General features: G+C 42.4%; 2 long non-coding RNA genes across 8 annotated transcripts in view; both read right to left on the reverse strand.

The window, feature by feature from the left end:
* Positions 1–112: 112 nt before the first annotated feature.
* On the reverse strand, positions 113–12548 carry LOC135236438 (uncharacterized). 6 transcript variants are annotated; one of them, XR_010324584.1, is made up of 7 exons: positions 12476–12548; positions 11960–12020; positions 11375–11502; positions 9382–9440; positions 3079–3266; positions 305–374; positions 113–185 (listed from the first exon to the last, which is right to left on the reverse strand). It is a non-coding gene; the product is annotated as an uncharacterized LOC135236438 (long non-coding RNA). The 6 variants fall into 6 exon arrangements; XR_010324586.1 differs by lacking the exon at positions 12476–12548 and adding an exon at positions 12108–12469; XR_010324585.1 differs by lacking the exon at positions 12476–12548 and adding an exon at positions 8495–8528 and having other exon boundaries at positions 11960–12469.
* Positions 12549–17865: 5317 nt separating this feature from the next.
* Positions 17866–26013, reverse strand: part of LOC135236326 (uncharacterized) — a 14653-nt gene continuing 6505 nt past the window's right edge. Inside the window, exons 2-4 of one of the 2 annotated variants that reach the window (XR_010324549.1) lie at positions 20755–20941; positions 18001–18080; positions 17866–17890 (exon numbers count right to left, since the gene is read on the reverse strand). This is a non-coding gene — a long non-coding RNA (uncharacterized LOC135236326). The remainder of the gene's footprint in view (positions 17891–18000; positions 18081–20754; positions 20942–26013) is intronic. The other variant, XR_010324548.1, reaches the window with a different exon arrangement.

A 26013-nucleotide genomic window follows, 5' to 3' on the forward strand; every position in this document is an offset into this window, starting at 1 on the left:
CTCAGTGAGGGCAAGGAAATGTAGGAGAAGAGGGACGCGTAGGCTGAAATGAAGTCAGCCTTCCGCGTAGCAGACTGGCAGTTCCATAGCCCTCCTGCGACCGTGAAGTCGCACAGGGGGTCAGTGAGGGATAGCGAAGTTTGGAGAGGTTCCGTCGCCACGGGTCCCGCCTGCGGAGGCGAGTTCTGTAGGGAGAGAACAGGTTGGGATGGGGTTGACACATAGCATAGCAGTGAGGACAGGGAAGGCCTGTGGTGTGGCCACATGGTCAAGGAAAAGTTTAATTAAACATACACATGCATACCGAGAACAATCAATCGAGGACTGTCAGGCAAAGTTAAGGACCTCTCAACGTCAGCAGCAGAGGCAGAAACCTGCAGAGAACAAACAATATGAAATTAAACGCATTTAAATATTATTAGGATACAGTGCCCTCCATAATGTTTGGGACAAAGACCCATCATTTATTGATTTGCCTCTGTACTCCACAATTTGAGATTTGTAATAAAAAAGTATTTACATGCATATCAGGTGAACAGTGTATGAATTACAGCCCTTTTTATACACAATCCCCCAATTTTAGGGCACCATGCTTGGGACACAGCAATGTTACAGTGCACATCATGAAGGAGTACACCTCTCTGAAAATGGAAATCCAGCTTTATCGCTTTACAAATAAAAAGATATTATGTAGTGTTTCAGCAACACTGCAATACTGCAATGCTAAACAGGAAAGCATGTTTTTTAACCAACATTATAAAAAGCCATGTTGCAAATGAGTATACCCTCTGAGCAAAATTTGTTTCTGCTTCTAAATTATGACCATCACAAAAAGAAAACAAAATTGACAGGTATTGGGATGGTAGGTATGCCATCCCACCAAGTTACGCCTTGGTGGAGGCATGCCCCATACCTATACAGCACCGAGAGTTTGGCACTTTTCAGGGTTCCCACAGAAATAACCACAACAGCCACAGACACTCAGCCATTAAAAACATTAAATTCTGTACATTCTGACCCCATTTCAACAGACAGATGTCATAAACACCTTCACATGTCCACACAATAAAGCCCCAAACTAAGGGGATTTTACGTTTTCTCCTTCTTCTTCTTCATCTTCTCATTCTTATTTTTCCTGCCGCCTATCCCACTAATAACATGTCTTCCCATTGGACATTTTACAGACACCCGCCAAATCTTCACCTACACGACCTATGAAAACTTGCATACACACGCAAAATACCCATACCTTTTTACTCTGAAACATTTTGAGTACAAACAGCTAGCCCGCCTGTGGCCTAGTGGGTAAGGTTACAGGTTTGGGAACACAGGGTTGGAAGTTCAAGCCCAGCTAGGAATGTGTTTCTTTAACCTGCTTTTACCCTCACTAATAATTGTCTACTACTTCTCAATTATTGCTTTTGCACCATATCTACCAGCCGTCCTCAAACTGTATTATGACGTACCATCTGCACGCTTCAATTGTTAACCGCTACAATATTGCAAAGCCATATGGATTCAACGGGAGCTCTTCTGTGCTAACTCGCCTGTGTTCTTCTTTAAAACCACGGACAGGTTTGCTAATGATATTTCACGCATTGCATATCTATGTCATGGTGCTGCCCTAACAAAGTGACAGACTGGTAAACCTCCGGTTGAACGATTGAATCCCGCCTCGTTCTCAGGCAGATAATTTCCTCTTTACACTAACGTCTCTTACGCTTATATTTTCTTTACCAAAACTCACTCATGGCCACCCATATGCATTTCATGATGGCAAATGTAATACTTTTATCAAAAGGTTACACCAGTTCACAGCTGTGCCATTTCTACTAACTACATTTCTTCACTTGGCTACTGTACAAAACCTTCTTATCAGCAAACGCCACATTTCTACATCATGTTACCTCGCCCTGTTCTCTATCCAGCCACATACAAACAATTACTATGTATGTACGTTCTGCAACTACCCATTAAAATATTACATTTAAAAACATGATTCAGTACTAGTACTGAACATGAAAAAACATTGCAGTGCAATAGATTTCACGTGTTACTTAACCCCCACTTTAACAGCTGGCACTTTATAGCGACTGTTATATATACCGCTCGATAAGGAATATAAGCTCGCTCATGGTCACTCCATTTACTTCGCACTATACTCCGTGATCATGTCAACTTTCACCTACATGCCCATTCTGCTAAAAACATATTGTTTCAACTCCGAAATTTAATAATTTCACCCTAATTTCTCTCACACTGTTGTTATTTTCTCATATGCAAAACCTGCTGGGACATATGCGTCTGCTCCTATTCTCCACTATCATGTTTTCCGGTTCTAGTTTAGCAAAACAGCGAAGAGGATTCCTACCTGCAGATAAGCCTATCAAAATGCCTTATAAACCTTACAAACACTAAAAGTGCATCTCCACGAAATAACAGACAACGGAGCAGGACAGAAGGCTACACAAGTTGCGACCTAGAGAGTTATAATTCTACGGGCTTGCTGATTCTTTTGTCAGTTGGATGGACGTGAGTACATACACTGGCCATATTTCACATGCATCTCTGATACGTTTACACTTATACGCCACCGCACCCTTTGTCACAGCCACTGTTTTACATAGATAGCAAACCGAAACTGCTAAACAGTACACGCTCATCAGACTGTACAAATTCACACAAGGATAGCCATAATCCACAAACGTTCTTACAGGGTCACTTCGCATTTCTCACTCTCATAATAAAACTCTTTGCAAAAAGAAATGATATCTCATAAAACACGTTTACAACAAAAATGCCAAGTTACTTCAAAAGTATTGACATCAAAATGACGCCAAGTTATGGAATGGAATGGAATGTGATGGTGAAGGGCTACTGATCTCAAGGAGCTTGACAGTGATGAACTGCCTTCTGGGGACTGGAGTAGGGGGTAGCACAACTTATGGCATCTGGCAATGAAAACAAAAATCTATCATTATGAATATTGACTAAAATTATGCCATAATTAATTAGATAAAACAATAAGCTTTTTAATACACTCTTTAATTTGGTAGTGAAGTAGTAAATATACAGTACCTGCTCATTTCCATGCATTTAAAAGTTTTCTGCACTGAATTGGTCGAATAACCTCTGCAATTTCCTGTTCTCTTATGTACTGCAAGTCATCTTTGCTTTCCACTCCCTGGTGTAAGATCGTTTCTTCTGGCACACTTGGCAGGACAGAAATGACTGCGTCCTTGATGCTCTCACTTATATCAGACATTCTGAAGGAAAGGAGTGGCGAAGGGCTATTAGAGACAGACCAAACATGTTGTACACAGGCAAAGGGTAATAGTCAAGCAGGCTTGCATGTTCGAGGCAGAAATAATTTGAAATGGGGTTCTCTGAGCCCATCTTTAGGCAGTAAATCCCCTGATCAAAAGGAAATCAGACTGGCATTTCTCTGTGACAAAGTAAACACAACTGTTGCAAACAAGAATCAGTTCTATCTTGCCAAAGACTAGTCCCTCATCATTCTTCTCAAAGACAACACACGTGGCTTTTTTTGTAGCTTGTGCCTTTAACGGTGACATTGTGTACAGCCACAGAGCTACGTAGCTGGAGGCCTAAATAATCAACAGATCACAAATTCTTGAAGTTGTGTAATTTGCTGAGCACACTGTTTAAAAGTGTGTTTACTCTCAAACCTAAGGGTCCAAGAGCGAATAAGAGGCCCAAAGCAAAGTATCAGTTCAGGATAGTCACGTATATGATGACTGTAACCCACCTAAAGGGTCACTTAGCAGTAGGTAAATATTTTCAGGTTAAAGCTAGGTTCGTAAGGAGAGGTTATGAATGAAGAGATGGACACAATGAACAACCGAGCCAGAAAGTAAGTGCAAAATGGTTAGAACTGTATTAAAGAAAACGTAATGACAATATGTAAAGCTTATCACATTCAAACACATTCATTTGTCTTCATATCAATGTCCTGAGTGTTGTAACTGTATTCACTGTCCATTCAGTTCTGAATGTCTTCTGTTCAGTCTGGTTCAGTTCAATTGGTCAAGTTCAATTTAGTTAGTTTCAAGTCAGTATTGTTGGTTGGGTGTACCCTTTTACAAAAAATAAAGTATCAAATAAAATTGTGTAATTTCTCAATCACAATCCTACCACACCAGAGTGGGGTTGGGAGAAACAAGGGGTATCAGGGGTTCTTCCTCAATGGATGAAGATGAATCAAGTTGATCAAGCTGGTCGGCTCGCCATCTCCTCGTCAGGGAGAGAATCCTAGGTTCACAGGTTTCTTCTCAGGTATCCAAAAACCCAGCCTGTATGACAACAGGCTATTATAACAACTGAATACTTTTCTCAATCTTAGTTTTTTTCTTTAAGGCATCATTGTAACCTCAAAAGTGTAAAAGTGTTACTAATAAACCAAATAGTACACTTTATAAATGTTCAACTGTACAGTTTCATTTTATCAAATCATCTATCACTCTTTAACCATTAATCATGAATTATGAGCAAGGTATTTTCCATATAGTCGATCAAGATGGCGCCGCGGATGGCTGCCTCGGTGTGTTGGTGCGCATTGTTTTGCCTTGTTTTGTTTGTAAATTCAGTGTTTTGCGATAGCATCCGGAACTCTTTCACCAGGGAAGAGCTCATGAATATCAGGGTAACAACTCCTGTGGATTTATTTCCGAACATTCTCATCACATCTGCGGAATTACTGGTCACTTTTGTCAAAGGTACGCTCACCCTTGTTCACGCAGTGAAACGCCGGAGGAGAGGGAAACGTGCGGTGCGCTCGTGCGTCTCCGCAGACGCGTCTACGCACTCCGCTACCGGGAATATTTCTATCTAACGTGCGATCGCTGTGCAATAAACTGGACGAACTCCAGCTACTGGTGGATAAAAACAGAGACTTTTCAACATCTTCCGTTTTGTGCTTCACGGAAACTTGGCTGTGTGGATCGATACCGGAGCTGGCAGGCTTTCAGCTATTCAGAGCGGATCGCGACACAGAGCGCTCCGGCAAAATGAAAGGTGGAGGTATTTGTTTTTATACAAACAGTGGCTGGTGTAAAGATGTTACAGTGATTATGCAGCACTGTTCTCCTGTTCTGGAAACTTTTTTCATCAACTGCAAACCCTTCTACTCCCCGCGAGTTCGCTTCATTCATTCTGGTCGGTGTTTACATTCCACCGCAAGCCCTCGTGCAGGAGGCACAGCGTACGCTCGCCGACCAGATACTGTGTGTGGAGCGGACAAACCCGGACTCTTTCGTTATCGTCCTCGCGACTTTAACAAAGGGAATCTCAGCCACGAACTGCCTAAATACCACCAGTTGATTAAATGCCCGACCAGAGAGGAGAACACTTTAGATCACTGCTACAGTACAATCAACCGTGCCTATCACGCCGTCCCCGCGCTGCACTGGGACACTCTGACCACATCATAGTCCACCTGATTCCTGCATACAGGCAGAAATTAAAACTCTGCAAACCTGTTGTGAGGACATCTAAGAAGTGGACCAGTGAAGCTATGGAGGATCTTCGCACGTGCTTGGACTGCACTGACTGGGATGTTTTCAGGACTGCTACCATCAGTCTGGATGAGTACACAGAGGCTGTGACATCATACATCAGCTTCTGTGAGGACAGCTGTGTACCATCACGCACCAGGGTTATCTACAACAACGATAAACCCTGGTTTACAGCTAAACTCAGACAGCTAAGGCTGGCAAAGGAGGAAGCATTTAGGAGTGGGGACAAGGACCGGTTTAAAGAGTCTAAATACAGGTTTAGCAAGGCGGTGAGAGATGCTAAACGACTGTACTCTGAGAAACTCCAACAGCAGTTCTCAGAAAACAACTCGGCCTCTGTCTGGAAGGGCCTCAGACAGATCACCAACTACAAACCGAAAGCCCCCACTCCACTAATGACTTGCGCCTGGCCAACGACCTGAATGAGTTTTACTGCCGATTTGAAAGACAATGGGACAGTCCTGACACCATCCCCGTGAACCCATTCACCAGCTCCAGACCACCAGCCCTCCTCCCCCATCTCAGCAGGAGCCCGGGCCTCTCTACAATCACCTACCTCAGAGGCCCCTCCTCCTCCCCTATCACAATGACGACTCTCTCCCTCCTGGAGAGGGACGTTAACAGACTATTCAAGAGACAGAACCCCGCAAAGCAGCTGGACCAGACTCTGTCTCTCCCTCCACCCTGAAGCACTGTGCCTATCAGCTGTCTCCGGTGTTCACAGACATTTTTAACACCTCACTGGAGACATGCCACGTACCAGCCTGCTTCAAGACCTCTACCATTATCCCCGTCCACAAAAAACAAGGACCGCAGGACTCAATGACTACAGACCCGTCGCCCTGACCTCTGTGGTAATGAAGTCTTTTGAGCGCCTTGTACTGTCCCACCTCAAAACCATCACGGACCCACTCCTGGACCCCCTGCAGTTCGCATACAGAGCCAACAGGTCTGTGGACGATGCTGTAAACATGGCCCTCCACTTCATCCTCCAGCACCTGGACACTGCAGGAACCTATGTCAGGATCCTGTTTGTGGACTTCAGCTCCGCCTTCAATACCATCATCCCGGCTCTACTACAGGACAAGCTCTCCCAGCTGCACGTGCCTGACTGCACCTGCAGGTGGATCACCGACTTCCTGTCTGACAGGAAGCAGCACGTGAAGCTGGGGAAACACGCTCCGACTCCCGACCATCAGCACCGGCTCCCTCAAGGCTGCGTCCTTTCTCCTCTACTCTTCTCCCTGTATACCAATAGCTGCACCTCCAGTCATCAGTCAGTCAAGCTCCTGAAGTTTGCAGACGACACCACTCTCATTGGACTCATCTCTGGTGGGGATGAGTCTGCCTACAGGAGAGAGATTGAACATCTGGTGTCCTGGTGCAGCCATAACAACCTGGAGCTCAACGCCCTAAAGACAGTAGAGATGGTAGTGGACTTCAGAAGGAACGCAGCCCCACCCGCCCCCATCACCCTGCATGACTCCCCAGTCGACACTGTGGAGTCCTTCTGCTTCCTGGGCACCATCATCACCCAGGACCTCAAGTGGGAGCTGAACATCACCTCCTCACCAAGAAGGCTCAGCAGAGGATGTACTTCCTGCGGCAGCTGAAGAAGTTCAACCTGCCAATGACAATGATGGTGCACTTCTACACTGCCATCATTGAGTCCATCCTCACCTCCTCCATCACCATCTGGTACGCTGCTGCCACTGCCAAGGACAAGGGCAGACTGCAGCGTATCATTCGCGCCACTGAGAGGGTGATTGGCTGCAATCTGCCATCCCTCCAGGACCTGCACACTCCAGGGCCCTGAGGCGGGCAGGAAAGATTGTGGCCGACCCTCCCACCCTGGACACAAACTCTTGCAAACACTCCTCCGGCAGGAGGCTGCGGTCCATCAGAACCAAAACCTCACGTCATAAGAACAGTTTTTTCCCGACTGCAGCTGGCCTTATCAACAAGGCCCGGGACCCCCACTGATGCCACTGTCACTGTACTGTTATCCTGACCCCCACGGACACCAACAGACAGCACCTGTACTTAAAACCACTTTATCCCCTTGCACTATTGTTATTGTTTTGCACTATGTTTATGTTATGTTATGTTATGTTATGTTATGTCTGTTATGTTTTTTACTGCACTATTGTTCATCTTACTCTATTTATCTTATTTTATGTTCACTGTTACGCACCACCTGACCAAAACAAATTCCTTGTATGTGTAAACCTACTTGGCAATAAACCCGATTCTGATTCTGATTCTGATTCTGATTCTGATGTAACTATAGCAAATAATTTAAACCATGAACTCAATATAAATACATGGCAATAAACCTTTAACAATCAAGTAAATCATTAGTTGATTGTAAAATCATTTAAATGCATGTGAACTAACCCTCTTGCACTGTCATGCACAATAGAAGATATGGCTACATCATATACCCAAATGTAGCGCACTTGCTAAGCGCTAGTGCATGGTTTCTAACAGTACTGCATTAGCTAACTTCATTTAAGTGCATAGGCTCAACTAATAGCCACCTTGAATGAGCTATAGCCTACTTAAAATTAACACAAGGTTATTACATGGCACATTCATACACATGTTACATAGCACATTCATACACGTATGATACAATAACAGTGCGATTCACGCTTTCAAATAGCAACATTCAACTTTATATGAGAGAAACTCAATAGCTATACATACCACGTGTGGCTAATGCTATTTTCAAGGAAACACGGAGTTAATAACACACGTGTTGCTGCTACAATGGCGATATTTTAGCTAAATTTCAAATTTAAACTCGCTGAAATCCCAAAGGAAGAAACTGAAGTGTGCAAACTGAAAATATTAAACGCCACGTGTGGCTAATGCTATTTTCAAGGAAACACAGAGTCAATAGCACACGTGTTGCTGCTACAGTTACGATACTTTAGCAAATTTAACATTTAACTTACCAAGATCCCAAGGAAAGAGATTGAAGTGTGCGATCTGGAAAATATTTGGTCCGTGGGTCATTTACGGAGCTACTCTTTAGGTTTACTGCTTAAATTAACGATTATGATTTGTTACTTCTAATCGCTCTTTTTCTTTCTCCCGTTCTCCTCTTGCTGTGCGACAAACAGTCTCAACCAAGTCCCTGGGAGTGGGCGGGGCTAACTATTTTCCAGAATGATCTTAAGACATTACTGCCTGTTACAGCCAATAAAACTAATTAGAGACGCAAAACAAGTCCTCCTAACAGTTAGGTAGGAGCCTCCTTTTCTTAAAGCTACAGGACTCTTTTAAAACGTTGCTATTTTTCTAACGGGTTACATGATGTTTCGCTTAAGTGGGTGATTAGGAAAACAATACTGTCGACTCGGCAAATACTCCTCAATAAGGACTTTCAAGTAGGCCATCTGACTAGTTGCAATGGCAGGAGCACAAACAATTTCAACTTTTTGCCTTAGCAGCAACACAAATTGCCAAACTTCATTTTCAACTGGATTTTAAATTTTGTCCCCAATCAAGAGAGGCAGAAGTCTAAGGAAACACCAATTCTGGACAGCATGTCCACTCAATTTCTCACTTCCTGGATTCATTTTGCATGGCTTATTGCTGGCGTCATCGCCGAGGTACCTGAAGTGATTAAGCTGTCCATTCAGTTCTCTATACGTGAAGAATTTCTGATTTGTGACAAAATGACTTAGGTATAGAGCGAAGTCATATGCGACGATACCCTCAAATAAGTCATGGCCCAGACAAGGAGGCAGACCAAGTTGGCACACATGGAAGTGGGTTAATTTGATAAATTTGGAATCAAATCAAATTTAATTCCCATTGACAGTTTTGATGTACTTACGTTATGCTGCATGCTGTGCTGCACGCTGTCTTTGTATGATGCAATTGTTTTCTTTTCACCTGTTGTGAAGGGAGATGACAAAAATTGAGCATGGCCAACAGTACATAATAGAGCCCGACCGATGCCAGATTTTTGGGTCCGTGCCAATCCCGATTTTGGGGAGTCCTAGCCCACCGATTACCGATGTTTTGACCGATATTTTGTCAAAAAGTGCAACATTTTCAAACCAATTTGAAAACTTATATTTTATTAAAGTTTCTATATTTAAGAACATTTAACTTATAAGCAAACAAAAAATTAAAATAAACACACAAAACTTTTAGATAAAAAAGTAAAAGATGATATTAAATTAAATATACATATTAACACTATATTTAAGTGTGTGAAATCAAAATAACTCCACACCTTGCTTTTACTCCTTTCTTTTCCAACATCTATAAAAATTAATGTAAAAATCCCTTTTCCAGTTTCAAACATGTATTTTTATGATTATTATTATTATTATTGTTGTTATTATTAATTTGTTATTATTATTTCTTAGTATCTATTCTCAGTACATTAATTATATTTTCTTATTTTATTCCTACTAAGACTATCAAACGAGCTTCCCTGTCCATAAGAATTAGACGGTGAAAATAACTACAATGCGCTCTGACGCGTGACTAGATGACACACTCGCTCGCAATAACGCATTAGCTATGACACAGCCTCGTTATTTCTTATTATATTTTCTCAGTAAGTTAAATTAATTATATTTTCTTATTGTATTTTCTTATATGTATGAGCTACATATAGTTACCCGCGCTAACTATTGGTTGATTCAGTTCTCCAACAGCAATCCTTCTCTCATGTTATCACGACAAAGCTAGATAACATGGCTTAAAATGATTCATGTTCGAAGTGTTTTATCTGCTTTTTTACTGTCTGGTTAGCTTGCTACGATGACGCGTGACAAGATGACACTCGCTTGCAATCACGCCTTGGCTATTTACAAAACATCATATAGTAGCTAATATCATTATCTCAGAAAAAAACAACAAAAACAAAACAAATGTGTGACACATTCAATCACCATTTTATTTTGGCTGGTTATTTATTTGAGAATACAGCGATGTCCTCTGGAAATGTAGATCCTACGCTGCTTATGTGCTCACTTCCAGTTCATAAAGGCTTGCTAGCTTGCTAAAGTGAACCAAATATGTTAGCTAGCTCGCTCGTTTGATAATGAGGATTGATAAACATAGTGGTCGTATAAACGCATTTAATTAAAAACTTTCACTAAATCTACATACCTTTATTGCCGCAACCGAATCTGTGCAGACAAGTCTTGCAGTGGAGAATATTGGATGAGGCACGAGTAACAAACGCCTTATTAGAGAAGTAGCGTCAGCTGCTGCAGTTCACACTTGTATTAGAGCTCCTCTACTGGATAATTGTAGTAAATAGCAATTACAACGTTCAAGCAGACAAGTACAGATAAATAATCATCGTTTTTTTTTTGTTTATTATATAATATATATTAATATATTATAGATATATCGGTCGGGCTCTAGTACATAATCTGCAGAAATGGGTGCCTTTACTGAAGTTTTCACTAAAGCCACTCTGTGATCCCATATCATTCTTTCCAAGATAAGGTGGGACTGGCTCAATGTATCTAAACTGATTTTTAAAAACCGTTTTTTGTCTTTGATCAGTTTTCAAGGTACCAGTGTTGCATGCCCGAAACAAATCCTCGGATTTAAGAACCCCTCTCTCTCACGGTCAGAGATATCCAATGATACCAGCTTTTCGTCCAACTTATGAAGTAAATGAGACTGACTGATATCATGCACTGCTTGAAAATCCTCAATAATAGACTGTATGACTGATGCTGGCAGTAAAATTTTGCCTGCAACTTTAAATAAAAGAAAGCCAAATTGTTCAAGAAAAGGGATTCATCTGCTCTCTCTGGCAGCACCGCTGCTTGGTCTCCCTCGTTATCATCACTTACGTTACGTCGTCAGTCAAATCCCTCCAACACTGAAACATCCTCAACTTGTTCATTGGTTGCCGTTAGTCTCGTCTCTGTTCCTACTGTTACATGGCCCAGAAGACTGGATACTGTACAAGACTTGTGTACTGTGGAAAAATTAGAAATAAAGGAAGAGACGACTGAAAACGTTCTCCCACACTGACGAAATGGACAAGAAACGGCCCTGCCCTCTCCGATATGAGATTTCAAATGAGAGTTTAAACTGGATAAATCATTGCATCTAACATTGCAAAATTCTACATGACAAGATACACACTCGATTGCAGTTACCTGTGCTCTCCTCTTATCTTTATGCTCTCGATATACATGACATTCCAACTGCGTCATGTTTCTGAACGAACGGAGCAATCAAAAAGGCGCATTTAAACAACGCGTTGGAAGACTCGCATGTACTTTCATATGCCTAACAAACGCATACTTCGTTAAGCATTGGTGACCACAATACTGACATGTAAACATGCTTTCATACTAAGCTATCGCTGGCGAATGATTGGCCGTTATGATACTAACTAGTTTGATGAATTCGAAACGCACGTAGCCTACCTGCACAATCCGGCGACACTCTAGCCAGCTGCAACAAAAAATACTCAAAGTACAGGGTTGCCTTGGAAAAGAACAAGAAAATTTATGTGAAATACAGATCAACGTATTCTGTTGGAAATCAAAAACGAACAAATTGTGATATAATTACTTTTAAATTCGCGTAGCCTATTAGGTGTGACACTCGAAACTTGGCATTGCTTTGTTAGCAAATTCTCTGTCGCCACTACTAACCAACGGCTTCCCAATATCCATAGCAATTTCCAGTTAATTACTGAAAATTCAAACGGTGTTATGCAGTTAAGAGCAAAACGCCCACAATGCTGTTCTGTCTTAAGCAATGTGCCGTATATCAATAAAACAGCAGATTACTGTAGGAATTTCCCTGTAATTTCACATCAATTTCATGCCGTGTACCAACAATGACAATGAGTTTGCTTTTATATTTATTGATTTTTATAGATTTAATCAGCTGGACGTGAAATGTTCTTCTGCGGGCGTTTGGGCATATTATCTTACCGTTGTCAAGCAAAACTCTGCTTCGTAGTTCTAATTGGACCGCCTTATGCAGACACTCTGGTTTGTAGTTCTAGTCAGCACGTTGTTAAGCAAACATCTCTGGTCGTAAGTTCTATGAAAACAATGATTTTATCAAGAAAAAATAGTTCATTCCGTTTCATACCATGCAATTTGTTGTGTTCAATAATAGATGTTACAGGTTGAGTGTATTCTGACCACTAGGAGGCACTGTATTACTTTCCCGAGAGTAGTTGGAAGACTACCCTAGTAAGGATGTGACGTAAGGGGAAAGTGTGTTGACAGGAGAGATTGGGTTAAGATCAGAGACTGTAAAAATATGGACACAGCTACTGTGACGTCACCCATTGACTCTCCGTGGGTCTCTAAAACACGTTTTGAAGCTCAATGGGGCGCGCCATTTTCTCGATTTGGAGCCAAAACCATAGAGTTAAGCGGTCTTGTGATTTTTACAATTTGATTGACAGTCCGGTGCGGAAAAGCCCTCAACCTGAACGAGGCTAGCTGACTGTCTGCCGTTATGTTTTAAAATATATTATCAGATGTTTACGGAGTTTAGTTTCCATCCGTGACTGTACTGTGTCATGTAATCACGTTATGTATGACATTAAAAATACAATTAGGCTATGTTCAGTTATCTTCAATTTATGTTTCTCAGCAAAACGAATATGCTTAGCTAGCATATCAGCTTGCCAGTGAGCTAGGTAGGCTGTCCGTGGTTAGCTCACGCGTTAGCAATATGAACCACAGGGGAAGAACATTGACTACACTGATGGTCAATCAATCGGAGATGTGTAGGCTACTGGTGATTTGACTAGGCAAATTTTCGTATAACTGTCTGGTAGATCTGTTAACCGAGCAAGTTATCGTCGTAGGTTTTCGCCAGTCAGATAATGAGCCTGCTACTACTAGCTACTCCATCGCCGTTTGTGGTGTTCACTTGCTGGGTGACGCTAGGTGACCGATCGTTCGCAAATCACTTTCTACCGAACAAAAATTAACACTCAGCGGTGATGAACAAATCTACCAAGTATTTTAATAACTGATCTGCAGGCGTAACAACGATTTAGTACGGAATTTATTGGTCCATGAAAACAAATTCCTAGAATTTAATTAGCATATTCTGTAAATATCAACCTGGATGAAGAAACCATATAGCAGGTAGCCCTCAGATAGATTCTAGAACCACGTTTAATGCGCTTTCGGTCTTTAATGCTAAAACGTCTCATAAATCCAGATGAATTCCGAATCTACAGCAAATGAACCTGAAACTTCTATAATACGCTTGAACTGAAAAGTGTTATCCAAAATATTATAGCTTACTAACTGTAACATGGCAGTGTGCACTTTAAATTACAGATATAATGCTATAACGTCTTGACAATAAATTCCGAGTTAATTAGCAGTAGTCTAAACGGCTTGGTAGTAATGGTTCAGTTATGTTTGACAGTCTACAATAACTGGACACCAAATGCGCTGATTCGCTTGCAATAGTAAATCTGAATTCCGAAAAAATTCAAGAGATTTTCTATGACGCTGACACTGATGCAATTAAATCAAAATATTGATAGACTACACTGTACTGCAGCAGTGTCACCGTTTAAAACGTATAGATGCTCTCTAAAACGAGGATTAATTAGCCAGTATTAAAAGAACTTTAATTGGAAAATATAAGGGTCGCTCCAATAGTCCTGGCACCGGAATGCGCTCGAGTTCAGCAATAGCATCTCATAAATCTGAATTGACACAGAAATAATTACAATTCTTTATAAGACGCTGTGGCACTGGATACAATTTAAACAAAATAATTGATAGAATACTAACCTGTAATCGCAGCAGTTGTCTCACCCGTTTAAATACAGAGTATAATGCTATTAGCGATCTATAAATTCAAATTCCCGAGACAGATATAATTAGCCAGTAATCTAAAACGAACTTGGTGTAATTGGAAAATTTAAAGCGGTACAGTCCTCCGATAGATCGCGTGCACGGAATGCCTTCGCAGTTCGTTGGCAATAGCGATCTCATAAATCTGAATTCCCGACACGAAATAATTCACAATTCTTCTATAACGAACGCTGTGGCACTGGATACAATTAAACAAAATAATTGATAGAAACTAACCTGTAATCGGCAGCAGTTGTGTGCCACCCGTTTAAATACAGAGTATAATGCTATTAGCGATCTCATAAATTCAAATTCCGAGACAGATATAATTAGCCAGTAATCTAAAACGAACTTGGTGTAATTGGAAACACTTATAAGCGGTACAGTCCTCCAGATAGATCGCTGGCACGAATGCGCTCGCAGTTCGTTAGGCAATAGCGATCTCATAAATCTGAATTCCGACACAGAAATAATTCACGATTCTTCTATAACGAACGCTGTGGCACTGGATACAATTTAAACAAAATAATTGATAGAATACTAACCTGTAATCGCAGCAGTTTGTGGTCACCGTTTAAATACAGATATAATGCTATTAGCGATCTCATAAATTCAAATTCCGAGACAGATATAATTAGCCAGTATATCTAAACGAACTTGGTGTAATTGGAAACACGTTATAAGCGGTACACGTCCTCCAGATAGATCGCGTGGCACGGAATGCGCTTCCGCAGTTCGTTAGGCGAATAGCGATCTCATAAATCTGAATTCCCGACACAGAAATAATTCACAATTCTTCTATAACGAACGCTGTGGCACTGGATACAATTTAAACAAAATAATTGATAGAATACTAACCTGTAATCGGCAGCAGTTGTGTGCGTCACCCGTTTAAATACAGAGTATAATGCTATTAGCGATCTCATAAATTCAAATTCCCGAGACAGATATAATTAGCCAGTATATCTAAAACGAACTTGGTGTAATTGGAAACACGTTATAAGCGGTACAGTCCTCCAGATAGATCGCGTGGCACCGGAATGCGCTTCCGCAGTTCGTTAGGCGAATAGCGATCTCATAAATCTGAATTCCCGACACAGAAATAATTCACCAATTCTTCTATAACAACGCTGTGGCACTGGATACAATTTAAACAAAATAATTGATAGAATACTAACCTGTAATCGGCAGCAGTTGTGTGCGTCACCCGTTTTAAATACAGAGTATAATGCTATTAGCGATCTCATAAATTCAAATTCCCGAGACAGATATAATTAGCCAGTATATCTAAAACGAACTTGGTGTAATTGGAAACACGTTATAAGCGGTACACGTCCTCCAGATAGATCGCGTGGCACCGAATGCGCTTCCGCAGTTCGTTAGGCGAATAGCGATCTCATAAATCTGAATTCCGACACAGAAATAATTAACCAGTTCTTCTATAACGAACGCTGTGGCACTGGATACAATTTAAACAAAATAATTGATAGAATACTAACATGTAATCGGCAGCAGTTTTGTGCGTCACCCGTTTTAAATACAGAGTATAATGCTATTAGCGATCTCATAAATTCAACTTCCCGAGACAGATATAATTAGCCAGTATATCTAAAAGGAACTTGGTGTAATTGGAAACACGTTATAAGCGGTACACGTCCTCCAGATAGATCGCGTGGCACCGGAATGCGCTCCGCAGTTCGTTGGCGAATAGCGATCTCATAAATCTGAATTCCGACACAGAAATAATTACCAATTCTTCTATAACGAACGCTGTGGCACTTGGATACAATTTAAAAAAATAATTGATAGAATACTAACCTGTAATCGGCAGCAGTTGTGTCGTCACCCGTTTTAAATACAGAGTATAATGCTATTAGCGATCTCATAAATCCAAATTCCGAGACAGATTAATTAGCCAGTATATCTAAAACGAACTTGGTGAATTGGAACATTATAAGCGGTACACGTCCTCCAGATAGATCGCGTGGCACCGGAATGCGCTTCCGCAGTTCGTTGGGCGAATAGCGATCTCATAAATCTGAATTCCCGACACAGAAATAATTCACGAATTCTTCTATAACGAACGCTGTGGCACTGGATACAATTTAAACAAAATAATTGATAGAAACTAACCTGTAATCGGAGGCAGTTGTGTCGCACCCGTTTTAAATACAGAGTATAATGCTATTAGCGATCTCATGAATCCAAATTCCCGAGACAGATATAATTAGCCAGTACATCTAAAACGAACTTGGTGTAATTGGAAACACGTTATAAGCGGTACATGTCCTCCAGATAGATCGCAGTGGCACCGGAATGCGCTTCCGCAGTTCGTTGGGCGAATAGCGATCTCATAAATCTGAATTCCCGACACAGAAATAATTACAATTCTTCTATAACGAACGCTGTGGCATTGGATACAATTTAAAATATGTTTCATTAAATTTTATTGGGTATGAAACATTTTTCATTCAATTTCTGGAATTTTCCTGAATATGCCAAACATGTCCAGGGATGTAATATTATGGTGCAGTTGTCATGAAAATACCCTTTTGTTGAAGCATTTTACATGCAATCCATGTTATTATTACATAAGGCATAATACAGTAATATAATGAAAACACGTGCATGGTTTGTAAGGTTTGTAAATATGATAAACAGATGGTTTAGAGTCCAGATCCAGAAAATAAATAAAAAGTGTAATGATAGAGGGGCCCACATAACGGCACTGTGGAACTGTCAAGCGTAGTTGCCCCACCATTTGTCCAGAGGCCTGATGATCTTTTTACCCTTAATGGCCCGAACACACATACCCCCACAACCATAGACAAAGAGACTAGTTCCCTTATCTTAGATGTGTCCAGATGGCAACATTCCAGAGAGCCAAATGGCCTGCTTATCCCGAGGAAGTCCAAGTAACTTATTGTTTTATCACACGGCTCTGGGTTCTTTGAAGTACAGGATGAGTCCCAGCCTGCAGGCCCGTTCAAATGCCAGCCTTTCTGGGTCCCAGTTTGACTCCCTTTACACCATTCTCTGGGAAGGAGCTGAGCAGGGTGTTGAGCTCATCGAGGAAGCTTCCCAGGGCCCTGGAGGGCGATAGATAACAACAATGTACAAGTTAACAGGATAGGTGATTGAGACAGAGTGGTATTCAAAGGTAGAGATGGAGAGGTGAGAAAGGGGAGAACAGAGAATTTCCAAGAGGGAGAGATCAGCAAACCTGTGCCCCCACCACGGCCAGACGGGCGGAGGGCGTGAGAAAGGAGAAGGAGGAGGAGAGGGCTGCAGGGGTTGCAGTGTTGCCTGGTGTGATCCAGGTCTCAGTGAGGGCAAGGAAATGTAGGGAGAAGAGGGACGCGTAGGCTGAAATGAAGTCAGCCTTCCGCGTAGCAGACTGGCAGTTCCATAGCCCTCCTGCGACCGTGAAGTCGTCACAGGGGGTCAGTGAGGGATAGCGAAGTTTGGAGAGGTTCCGTCAGCACGGGTCCTCGCCTGCGGAGGCGAGTTCTGTAGGGGAGAGAACAGGTTGGGATGGGGTTGACACATAGCATAGCAGTGAGGACAGGGAAGGCCTGTGGTGTGGCCACATGGTCAAGGAAAAGTTTAATTAAACATACACATGCATACCGAGAACAATCAATCGAGGACTGTCAGGCAAAGTTAAGGACCTCTCAACGTCAGCAGCAGAGGCAGAAACCTGCAGAGAACAAACAATATGAAATTAAACGCATTTAAATATTATTAGGGATACAGTGCCCTCCATAATGTTTGGGACAAAGACCCATCATTTATTGATTTGCCTCTGTACTCCACAATTTGAGATTTGTAATAAAAAAGTATTTACATGCATATCAGGTGAACAGTGTATGAATTACAGCCCTTTTTATACACAATCCCCCAATTTTAGGGCACCATGCTTGGGACACAGCAATGTTACAGTGCACATCATGAAGGAGTACACCCTCTCTGAAAAATGGAAATCCAGCTTTATCGCTTTACAAATAAAAAGATATTATGTAGTGTTTCAGCAACACTGCAATACTGCAATGCTAAACAGGAAAGCATGTTTTTAACCAACATTATAAAAAGCCATGTTGCAAATGAGTATACCCCCTCTGAGCAAAATTTGTTTCTGCTTCTAAATTATGACCATCACAAAAAGAAAACAAAATTGACAGGTATTGGGATGGTAGGTATGCCATCCCACCAAGTTACGCCTTGGTGGAGGCATGCCCCATACCTATACAGCACCGAGAGTTTGGCACTTTTCAGGGTTCCCCACAGAAATAACCACAACAGCCACAGACACTCAGCCATTAAAAACATTAAATTCTGTACATTCTGACCCCATTTCAACAGACAGATGTCATAAACACCTTCACATGTCCACACAATAAAGCCCCAAACTAAGGGGATTTTACGTTTTCTCCTTCTTCTTCTTCATCTTCTCATTCTTATTTTTCCTGCCGCCTATCCCACTAATAACATGTCTTCCCATTGGACATTTTACAGACACCCGCCAAATCTTCACCTACACGACCCTATGAAAACTTGCATACACACGCAAAATACCCATACCTTTTACTCTGAAACATTTTGAGTACAAACAGCTAGCCGCCTGTGGCCTAGTGGGTAAGGTTACAGGTTTGGGAACACAGGGTTGGAAGTTCAAGCCCAGCTAGGAATGTGTTTCTTTAACCTGCTTTTACCCTCACTAATAATTGTCTACTACTTCTCAATTATTGCTTTTGCACCATATCTACCGCCGTTCCCCAAACTGTATTATGACGTACCATCTGCACGCTTTAATTGTTAACCGCTACAATATTGCAAAGCCATATGGATTCAACGGGAGCTCTTCTGTGCTAACTCGCCTGTGTTCTTCTTTAAAACCACGGACAGGTTTGCTAATGATATTTCACGCATTGCATATCTATGTCATGGTGCTGCCCTAACAAAGTGACAGACTGGTAAACCTCCGGTTGAACGATTGAATCCGCCTCGTTCTCAGGCAGATAATTTCCTCTTTACACTAACGTTCTCTTACGCTTATATTTTCTTTACCAAAACTCACTCATGGCCACCCATATGCATTTCATGATGGCAAATGTAATACTTTTATCAAAAGGTTACACCAGTTCACAGCTGTGCCATTTCTACTAACTACATTTCTTCACTTGGCTACTGTACAAAACCTTCTTATCAGCAAACGCCACATTTCTACATCATGTTACCTCGCCCTGTTCTCTATCCAGCCACATACAAACAATTACTATGTATGTACGTTCTGCAACTACCCATTAAAATATTACATTTAAAAACATGATTCAGTACTAGTACTGAACATGAAAAAACATAGCAGTGCAATAGATTTCACGTGTTACTTAACCCCCCACTTTAACTGCTGGCACTTTATAGCGACTGTTATATATACCGTTCGATAAGGAATATAAGCTCGCTCATGGTCACTCCATTTACTTCGCACTATACTCCGTGATCATGTCAACTTTCACCTACATGCCCATTCTGCTAAAAACATATTGTTTCAACTCCGAAATTTAATAATTTCACCCTAATTTCTCTCACACTGTTGTTATTTTCTCCTATTCTCCACTATCATGTTTTCCGGTTCTAGTTTAGCAAAACAGCGAAGAGGATTCCTACCTGCAGATAAGCCTATCAAAATGCCTTATAAACCTTACAAACACTAAAAGTGCATCTCCACGAAATAACAGACAACGGAGCAGGACAGAAGGCTACACAAGTTGCGACCTAGAGAGTTATAATTCTACGGGCTTGCTGATTCTTTTGTCAGTTGGATGGACGTGAGTACATACACTGGCCATATTTCACATGCATCTCTGATACGTTTTACACTTATACGCCACCGCACCCTTTGTCACAGCCACTGTTTTACATAGATAGCAAACCGAAACTGCTAAACAGTACACGCTCATCAGACTGTACAAATTCACACAAGGATAGCCATAATCCACAAACGTTTTACAGGGTCACTTCGCATTTCTCACTCTCATAATAAAACTCTTTGCAAAAAGAAATGATATCTCATAAACACGTTTACAACAAAAATGCCAAGTTACTTCAAAAGTATTGACATCAAAATGACGCCAAGTTATGGAATGGAATGGAATGTGATGGTGAAGGGCTACTGGATCTCAAGGAGCTTGACAGTGATGAACTGCCTTCTGGGGACTGGAGTAGGGGGTAGCACAACTTATGGCATCTGGCAATGAAAACAAAAATCTATCATTATGAATATTGACTAAAATTATGCCATAATTAATTAGATAAAACAATAAGCTTTTTAATACACTCTTTAATTTGGTAGTGAAGTAGTAAATATACAGTACCTGCTCATTTCCATGCATTTAAAAGTTTTCTGCACTGAATTGGTCGAATAACCTCTGCAATTTCCTGTTCTCTTATGTACTGCAAGTCATCTTTGCTTTCCACTCCCTGGTGTAAGATCGTTTCTTCTGGCACACTTGGCAGGACAGAAATGACTGCGCCTTGATGCTCTCACTTATATCAGACATTCTGAAGGAAAGGAGTGGCGAAGGGCTATTAGAGACAGACCAAACATGTTGTACACAGGCAAAGGGTAATAGTCAAGCAGGCTTGCATGTTCGAGGCAGAAATAATTTGAAATGGGGTTCTCTGAGCCCATCTTTAGGCAGTAAATCCCTGATCAAAAAGGAAATCAGACTGGCATTTCTCTGTGACAAAGTAAACACAACTGTTGCAAACAAGAATCAGTTCTATCTTGCCAAAGACTAGTCCCTCATCATTCTTCTCAAAGACAACACACGTGGCTTTTTTGTAGCTTGTGCCTTTAACGGTGACATTGTGTACAGCCACAGAGCTACGTAGCTGGAGGCCTAAATAATCAACAGATCACAAATTCTTGAAGTTGTGTAATTTGCGAGCACACTGTGTGTGTTTACTCTCAAACCTAAGGGTCCAAGAGCGAATAAGAGGCCCAAAGCAAAGTATCAGTTCAGGATAGTCACGTATATGATGACTGTAACCCACCTAAAGGGTCACTTAGCAGTAGGTAAATATTTTCAGGTTAAAGCTAGGTTCGTAAGGAGAGGTTATGAATGAAGGGATGGACACAATGAACAACCGGAGCCAGAAAGTAAGTGCAAAATGGTTAGAACTGTATTAAAGAAAACGTAACGACAATATGTAAAGCTTATCACATTCAAACACATTCATTTGTCTTCATATCAATGTCCTGAGTGTTGTAACTGTATTCACTGTCCATTCAGTTCTGAATGTCTTCTGTTCAGTCTGGTTCAGTTCAATTGGTCAAGTTCAATTTAGTTAGTTTCAAGTCAGTATTGTTGGTTGGGTGTACCCTTTTACAAAAATAAAGTATCAAATAAAATTGTGTAATTTCTCAATCACAATCCTACCACACCAGAGTGGGGTTGGGAGAAACAAGGGGTATCAGGGGTTCTTCCTCAATGGATGAAGATGAATCAAGTTGATCAAGCTGGTCGGCTCGCCATCTCCCTCGCCAGGGAGAGAATCCTAGGTTCACAGGTTTCTTCTCAGGTATCCAAAACCCAGCCTGTATGACAACAGGCTATTATAACAACTGAATACTTTTCTCAATCTTAGTTTTTTTCTTTAAGGCATCATTGTAACCTCAAAAGTGTAAAAGTGTTACTAATAAACCAAATAGTACACTTTATAAATGTTCAACTGTACAGTTTCATTTTATCAAATATTCTATCACTCTTTAACCATTAATCATGAATTATGAGCAAGGTATTTTCCATATAGTCGATCAAGATGGCGCCGCGGATGGCTGCCTCGGTGTGTTGGTGCGCATTGTTTTGCCTTGTTTTGTTTGTAAATTCAGTGTTTTGCGATAGCATCCGAACTCTTTCACCAGGGAAGAGCTCATGAATATCAGGGTAACAACTCCTGTGGATTTATTTCCGAACATTCTCATCACATCTGCGGAATTACTGGTCACTTTTGTCAAAGGTACGCTCACCCTTGTTCACGCAGTGAAACGCCGGAGGAGAGGGAAACGTGCCGGTGCGCTCGTGCGTCTCCGCAGACGCGGTCTACGCACTCGCTACCGGGAATATTTCTATCTAACGTGCGATCGCTGTGCAATAAACTGGACGAACTCCAGCTACTGGTGGATAAAAACAGAGACTTTTCAACATCTTCCGTTTGTGCTTCACGGAAACTTGGCTGTGTGGATCGATACGACTCTGCGCTGCAGCTGGCAGGCTTTCAGCTATTCAGAGCGGATCGCGACACAGAGCGCTCCGGCAAAATGAAAGGTGGAGGTATTTGTTTTTATACAAACAGTGGCTGGTGTAAAGATGTTACAGTGATTATGCAGCACTGTTCTCCTGTTCTGGAAACTTTTTCATCAACTGCAAACCCTTCTACTCCCCCGCGAGTTCGCTTCATTCATTCTGGTCGGTGTTTACATTCCACCGCAAGCCCTCGTGCAGGAGGCACAGCGTACGCCGCCGACCAGATACTGTGTGTGGAGCGGACAAACCCGACTCTTTCGTTATCGCCCCGGCGACTTTAACAAAGGGAATCTCAGCCACGAACTGCCTAAATACCACCAGTTGATTAAATGCCCGACCAGAGAGGAGAACACTTTAGATCACTGCTACAGTACAATCAACCGTGCCTATCACGCCGTCCCCGCGCTGCACTGGGACACTCTGACCACATCATAGTCCACCTGATTCGTGCATACAGGCAGAAATTAAAACTCTGCAAACCTGTTGTGAGGACATCTAAGAAGTGGACCAGTGAAGCTATGGAGGATCTTCGCACGTGCTTGGACTGCACTGACTGGGATGTTTTCAGGACTGCTACCATCAGTCTGGATGAGTACACAGAGGCTGTGACATCATACATCAGCTTCTGTGAGGACAGCTGTGTACCATCACGCACCAGGGTTATCTACAACAACGATAAACCCTGGTTTACAGCTAAACTCAGACAGCTAAGGCTGGCAAAGGAGGAAGCATTTAGGAGTGGGGACAAGGACCGGTTTAAAGAGTCTAAATACAGGTTTAGCAAGGCGGTGAGAGATGCTAAACGACTGTACTCTGAGAAACTCCAACAGCAGTTCTCAGAAAACAACTCGGCCTCTGTCTGGAAGGGCCTCAGACAGATCACCAACTACAAACCGAAAGCCCCCACTCCACTAATGACTTGCGCCTGGCCAACGACCTGAATGAGTTTTACTGCCGATTTGAAAGACAATGGGACAGTCCTGACACCATCCCCGTGAACCCATTCACCAGCTCCAGACCACCAGCTCCTCCTCCCCATCTCAGCAGGAGCCCGGGCCTCTCTACAATCACCTACCTCAGAGGCCCCTCCCCTCCCCTATCACAATGACGACTCTCTCCCTCCTGGAGAGGGACGTTAACAGACTATTCAAGAGACAGAACCCCGCAAAGCAGCTGGACCAGACTCTGTCTCTCCCTCCACCCTGAAGCACTGTGCCTATCAGCTGTCTCCGGTGTTCACAGACATTTTTAACACCTCACTGGAGACATGCCACGACCAGCCTGCTTCAAGACCTCTACCATTATCCCCGTCCACAAAAAAACAAGGACCGCAGGACTCAATGACTACAGACCCGCCGCCCTGACCTCTGTGGTAATGAAGTCTTTTGAGCGCCTTGTACTGTCCCACCTCAAAACCATCACGGACCCACTCCTGGACCCCTGCAGTTCGCATACAGAGCCAACAGGTCTGTGGACGATGCTGTAAACATGGCCCTCCACTTCATCCTCCAGCACCTGGACACTGCAGGAACCTATGTCAGGATCCTGTTTGTGGACTTCAGCTCCGCCTTCAATACCATCATCCCGGCTCTACTACAGGACAAGCTTCTCCCAGCTGCACGTGCCTGACTGCACCTGCAGGTGGATCACCGACTTCCTGTCTGACAGGAAGCAGCACGTGAAGCTGGGGAAACACGCTCCGACTCCCGACCATCAGCACCGGCTCCCTCAAGGCTGCGTCCTTTCTCCTCTACTCTTCTCCCTGTATACCAATAGCTGCACCTCCAGTCATCAGTCAGTCAAGCTCCTGAAGTTTGCAGACGACACCACTCTCATTGGACTCATCTCTGGTGGGGATGAGTCTGCCTACAGGAGAGAGATTGAACATCTGGTGTCCTGGTGCAGCCATAACAACCTGGAGCTCAACGCCTAAAGACAGTAGAGATGGTAGTGGACTTCAGAAGGAACGCAGCCCCACCCGCCCCATCACCCTGCATGACTCCCCAGTCGACACTGTGGAGTCCTTCTGCTTCCTGGGCACCATCATCACCCAGGACCTCAAGTGGGAGCTGAACATCACCTCCTCACCAAGAAGGCTCAGCAGAGGATGTACTTCCTGGGCAGCTGAAGAAGTTCAACCTGCCAATGACAATGATGGTGCACTTCTACACTGCCATCATTGAGTCCATCCTCACCTCCTCCATCACCATCTGGTACGCTGCTGCCACTGCCAAGGACAAGGGCAGACTGCAGCGTATCATTCGCGCCACTGAGAGGGTGATTGGCTGCAATCTGCCATCCCTCCAGGACCTGCACACCTCCAGGGCCCTGAGGCGGGCAGGAAAGATTGTGGCCGACCCCTCCCACCCTGGACACAAACTCTTGCAAACACTCCCCTCCGGCAGGAGGCTGCGGTCCATCAGAACCAAAACCTCACGTCATAAGAACAGTTTTTTCCCGACTGCAGCTGGCCTTATCAACAAGGCCCGGGACCCCCACTGATGCCACTGTCACTGTACTGTTATCCTGACCCCCACGGACACCAACAGACAGCACCTGTACTTAAAACCACTTTATCCCCTTGCACTATTGTTATTGTTTTGCACTATGTTTATGTTATGTTATGTTATGTTATGTTATGTCTGTTATGTTTTTTACTGCACTATTGTTCATCTTACTCTATTTATCTTATTTTATGTTCACTGTTACGCACCACCTGACCAAAACAAATTCCTTGTATGTGTAAACCTACTTGGCAATAAACCATTCTGATTCTGATTCTGATTCTGATGTAACTATAGCAAATAATTTTTTAAACCATGAACTCAATATAAATACATGGCAATAAACCTTTAACAATCAAGTAAATCATTAGTTGATTGTAAAATCATTTAAATGCATGTGAACTAACCCTCTTGCACTGTCATGCACAATAGAAGATATGGCTACATCATATACCCAAATGTAGCGCACTTGCTAAGCGCTAGTGCATGGTTTCTAACAGTACTGCATTAGCTAACTTCATTTAAGTGCATAGGCTCAACTAATAGCCACCTTGAATGAGCTATAGCCTACTTAAAATTAACACAAGGTTATTACATGGCACATTCATACACATGTTACATAGCACATTCATACACGTATGATACAATAACAGTGCGATTCACGCTTTCAAATAGCAACATTCAACTTTATATGAGAGAAACTCAATAGCTATACATACCACGTGTGGCTAATGCTATTTTCAAGGAAACACGGAGTTAATAACACACGTGTTGCTGCTACAATGGCGATATTTTAGCTAAATTTCAAATTTAAACTCGC

The sequence above is a fragment of the Anguilla rostrata genome, chromosome 12 (genome assembly GCF_018555375.3).
Source record: "Anguilla rostrata isolate EN2019 chromosome 12, ASM1855537v3, whole genome shotgun sequence".
Taxonomy (NCBI): domain Eukaryota; kingdom Metazoa; phylum Chordata; class Actinopteri; order Anguilliformes; family Anguillidae; genus Anguilla; species Anguilla rostrata.